Raw genomic sequence first — 5,214 nt, forward strand, 5'->3', positions numbered from 1 at the left:
CTGGGCTTGTTAGATCACCTGGAAGTGTGGCTTTCTCTGTGTGTTGTGGGACTGGCTGCGGAGCATGCGCTCAAGGTCTGCTCTGGACCCCAGCCCAGACAGACCAGAAGGAACCCAAGTCACTTATTAATTTATTTATTCACTTTACATCCTGATTGCAGCCCACCTCCCTTGATATCATGACTTTTAAAAGTTCCAAAGTACCCTAGTGAGCGTATGATTTTGATGTTCCTTCCTCTCATTTGTACTGAGTTCATTCTGATGGAGTATATGTATAAAACATAAAAGTTCTAAATCTAGTCACCTGGGAAATGGGTGCTGAGCAGTTGGTGGTCCAGACATTACATTCATTATGAGATACTTGAAAGTCTGGAGCAGATGAATGCTAGCTCATGCCCTCCCCCCTCTCTAGGATGTATTTCTCTCTCCTTTTAAAGAGCAGACAGAAGCTGCGTGAGGCAGGTGGAGGCAGGAGGATCCAGCAGGCTAGCCTCAGCTACATGGTGAATATGGACGAAATTTCCCAGAAAGAAGCTGCTTTTTCTTTTCTTTCCTTCTTTTTTTCTTGTAAATTTTATTTATTTACTATATGTAAGTACACTGTAGCTGTCTTTAGCTCTACATTACAGATGGTGTGAGACACCATGTGGTTGCTGGGATTTGAACTCAGGACCTTCGGAAGAGCAGTCAGTGCTCGGTTAACCACTGAGCCATCTCACCAGCCCAAGAAGCTGCTTTTTCAAACTGAACCTTCTGCCAGGCTGAGTAATTGATCTGATGTGGAGAGGTTGGAATGTTGCAAGTTCAGAGACAACTTATCTCAGGCATCTTTAACCCCTCCTGACAGTCCTGGAAGCTACATGACAGAGGTGGAGCACCTGGAATGCACAGAGAACCAGTTTCCCTTCGGAAAATATTCACTGGCTTCCACCAGTCCAAAGCTGAAGGGATCATCGGTAGCGAGGTCTAGAACAGGGTTCTCTGATTTTCTGTAGCCAGCCTCTGATGCTCCCAACAATGTATTTGAAAAGCACCTTGGTTTATTTTTATTTATTTATTTATGACTTTATTCTGCTACTAGAGAAACTTTGTAAAAATGCTTGCACACTGTTAACCTGGAATTTAGGGTAAACTAACTCATGGCCACGGTCACTCACATTTGTCTCCAAAATAAACATCTCTTATCTTATGGTTTTGATTTGATAGGAGTTTGAAGTCAGCCTGGATTTGAGGCATGAAGTTCTGCCTCAAAATAAAATGAAATAATAAAAATTAAGACAGAGCTGGCAAGTAGGCTCAGGACGTTAAAAAAAAAAAAAAGGTTTGCATACAGTCTCATGACCCATGAGTCCCACCCCCAGAGCCCGTGTAAATAAGCCAGATGACATTTGTAACCCCAGCACCTCTATGGCAAAATGAAAGCCAGAGACAGGAGCTCTTGGGTCAGCTTATCTGGAGCATACTACACACCCGAAACAAGAAGGGAGACTCTGCCTGAAAACCAGTGGAGGAAGAGAATCAAGTCTTGAAAGGGTCCTCTGACCTTCATACACACAGTATGGCATACATACACTCACACGAGCACACACATGTGCATACACAGTGATAATAAAATGTTAAAATAGGTAGGGTCATGATGGCTCATCCCCAGACTAGGGATGCTGAGGCAGGAGGATCATGAATTTTAGGCCAGCCTGAGCTATATAGGAGTTCATGGCCAACCTGAGCCACGTAGTGAGACTATATCTTGAAGAAGAGAAAAAGAATTAGAGAAGGGGCTAGAGAGATGGCTCAGTGGTTAAGAACATTGACTGCTTTTCCAGAGGTCCTGAGTTCAATTCCCAGCACACACCCATCTGTAATGGGATCCCATGCCCTTTTCTGGTGTGTTTGAAGACAGCTACAATGAATAAATAATTCTTTGAGAGAGAGCGAGAGAGAGAATTGAGGAGCAGGTAGGTAAGGGCTTTGACTGCCACCTTCTGGGTGTGCACAGCCAGCCTTGGCAGTGCGTGTTTAGACACAGGGACAGTACTTGTGGCTTTCTTGACCTGCCACTGAACAGTGAGTAAGCACATTTGGAGATGGTGACCCATGTGATGAAATGCTACTTGTGAGATACCTAACTATGAAACCAAATAGGTTGCAGTATTTAACAGCCTTGAAAATGCTCTAAGGAGGCATTGAGAAAGGCTTTGTCCAGCTCCCAGAGTCGCGGCCTTGTCTCGGTGGGTTTAATAGAATTCTGGGTGGTGTCAGGTCTCCGGAAAATGCTCAATTGCCAGCCTCACCCTGTTCCCTGAAGAAGTCACCTGCTCCTCCCCACAGTGAACATCTGTGCCAAGAGGCTCCTCCTCCATAGAGAATGTGGTTCTCCCTGCCTCTCCCCTGTCCGCTCGCCACAGCAGCCTGGAGAGCATCCATTGGCTCGCCAGCTGCGTGCCTGCCCTTTCTCCATTTAGCTTAAGTTCAATTTAATATTTTTGACTTGCATAAAAATTAGCAGGTGTCCTCCTGCCTTTTTCAAACATGCTTATTTTTGGTTGACCTACCACTCCACCTGCTCCTGCCCATCTCTCTGATTTGGGTTTATTTGTTTGTTTTACATTCATTTGTGTTATTTATTGTGTGCATGTGTGCACACTCATGTGGGAGTCAGAAAGCATCTCCCTGGAGACTATTCTCTTATCCAACAATCCCTTCCACAGTATGGCTTTCAGGTATCGAACTAAGATAGTCAGACTTGACTGCAAGGGCCTCCACTCAACGAACACCTGCCCCTGTTTTGTGTTGTGTTTTGGAAGCAGGACCTCACTACATAGCCCTGGCTGGCCTCAAACTTTGGGGATTCTCCTGTTTCAGACTCTTGGATGCTAGTATTACAAGCACACACCTATAACCAGCCATGTCCTGTGCATTAGATCTGGTACATAATCTTGGGAACTGGTATGTCATAAAAATACAATCTACCAGGCAATGGTGGCACACACCTTTAATCCCAGCACTTGGGAGGCAAGGCAGGTGGATTTCTGAGTTCGAGGCCAGCCTGGTCTACAGAGTGAGTTCCAGGACAGCCAGGGCTACACAGAGAAACCCTGTCTCGAACCCTCCCCTCCAAATACAATCTAAGTATAGTGGGCAGCTTGGCCATTTGTCGAGTAGCAGCAACCTGGTGTTTTTGTGGCGTAGACTGGAGCTGTCACTAGGAAGCCAGGAACTAACCCTGAATAAAGCCAACTTACTCCCAGGGACTAAACCACCAACCAAAGAGCACACATGGTGGGACTCATGGCTCCAGCAGCATATGTAGCAGAGGATGGCCAAGCCGGTCATCAATGGGAGGAGAGGACCTTGGCCCTGCGAAGGTTCTATGCCCCAGTGTAGGGGAATGCCAGGGCCAGTAAGCAGGAGGGGTGGGGTGGTGAGCAGTGGGGGTGGGGACAGGGGTTTGTTTTAGTTTTTGGTTTTTTATTATCTTTTTTTTTTTCTGTTTTTCTTTTTTTTGGAGGGGAACATGGGAAAGGAGATATTGTAAATAAAGAAAACATCTAATAAAAAATAAAATAAAATGAGGGAAAAAAATACGGATGGGTTCTTGTTCTTGATGTAGGGTCAGAGCAAGAAGCTCAGATGCCCCTAAGGGGTGGCATGCACTCCAGTGGAGACTAACTTCACAAGTTCTGAGTACCGACTTTGGCCTGTTTATTTTTAGAAGCTGTTGACATTTATCAACAGCCAGTTCCACCCCTGCCACTCCTTAAGCCAAAGCCTTACAGCTGTCCCCAAGCATAGGGAAAAGACAGTGTCTGTTCCCAGTCTCTCCCAGCCCTACTGAATCCTGTCCACCAATGTCAGACTGCACTGCGTTTTGTCTGTTTGTTTATTATTTTTAAAATATTATTTATTTATTATTATTTATGAGTACACTGTAGCTGTCTTCAGACATACACTAGATGTAAATATATACACATTTTAAAACTTATTTACTTATGTGTATGTGTGTAAAATAATGTGTATGTGTGTCTCTGAGAAGGCCAGAAAAAGGCATCAGATCACTTGGAGTTACAGATGAGCCACTCCACATGGGTGCTGGGATTCCATCTGCAGCCCGCATGACAGCAGCCCTCTAGCTGCAGAGCCGGCTTCCCAGCCCACATGCTCTTTAAAGCTGGCAGAGTACAAACAACAGGTGGGAAATCTTCCTGAGTGTGGACTTAAGACTGGCTCAATGGCTGCGCATCCATCACCGCCATCCCCTTCTTCCCACACCTCAGCTCTGCCTCCTGCTCCACAGTCCTCTGCTGCCAGAGCTACCACTTCTGTGTGCTGTCTGCCCATCCAGGTGCCTCACGTGATAGAACCCTGCTCACTCTCCTCTGTGTCTTTTTATTTCCCTCATCTTTTTTTTAAATCAAGGGTGATGGGAGTCATAGGTCCCAGAGTGTAAACACGGTTTTGTTACTTTTTGTTTCAGTGTGGACACAGTTTGGTTACTTTTGTCTCAGGAGCTTCGCCAGATGCAGGTCTGCTGATCCTTTTGAATTATTGGACAAGGTCTGGCTTGGTAGGTCAGGGTCTGCAGGAGAAACCTCCACCAGAGGAGAGGTGAGGAGTGTCCCCAAGGGGCTCCGCGACTCAGAAGAGCTCTGAGTATGCAAATAGAATACTTTGATTTTCTTCAGAGTCTTTGAAAAAACAAGCATACTTTCATATTTAATCTTTTTCTTATATTTATTTGTTTGTTTGTTTGGGGGGCACCATACACAATGTGTGCAGAGGTCGAGGAACAACTTTCAGGGGTCAGTTCTCTCCTTTTGAGGGAGCAGAAGCTAAAAATCATCCCTGGAAGGCAGACAGATAGGGAAAGGGTCACAGAAAGATAATCAAGATGGCAAACTTCCAGCTCCTTCCTCGTTCTCCTGAACTGAGACAAAAAGGCCTGGGGGTGCAGTGGGGGCAGGGAAGGCAGGGAGCCTTCCAGCACATGGGTCCAGGCTAGTCAAATGTGTACAAGGTCTGTCCTAAACATGTTTACCCAAAGCTCTGGGCCGGTCTATCTGTCTTTATTTAAACAGACGCCCAATATCAAGGGAGGGGAACTTTTCCTGAGCTACCAAAGCAACACAACAATTTAAGACCCAGGTCGCCCCGCCCCAGGGGATTTAGCTATCAGTTTCCTCTCTGTTTGCAAGGGAGCCTTTCTCTCTGCACTGG

Source organism: Mastomys coucha, unplaced genomic scaffold, assembly GCF_008632895.1.
Source record: "Mastomys coucha isolate ucsf_1 unplaced genomic scaffold, UCSF_Mcou_1 pScaffold22, whole genome shotgun sequence".
Lineage (NCBI taxonomy): Eukaryota > Metazoa > Chordata > Mammalia > Rodentia > Muridae > Mastomys > Mastomys coucha.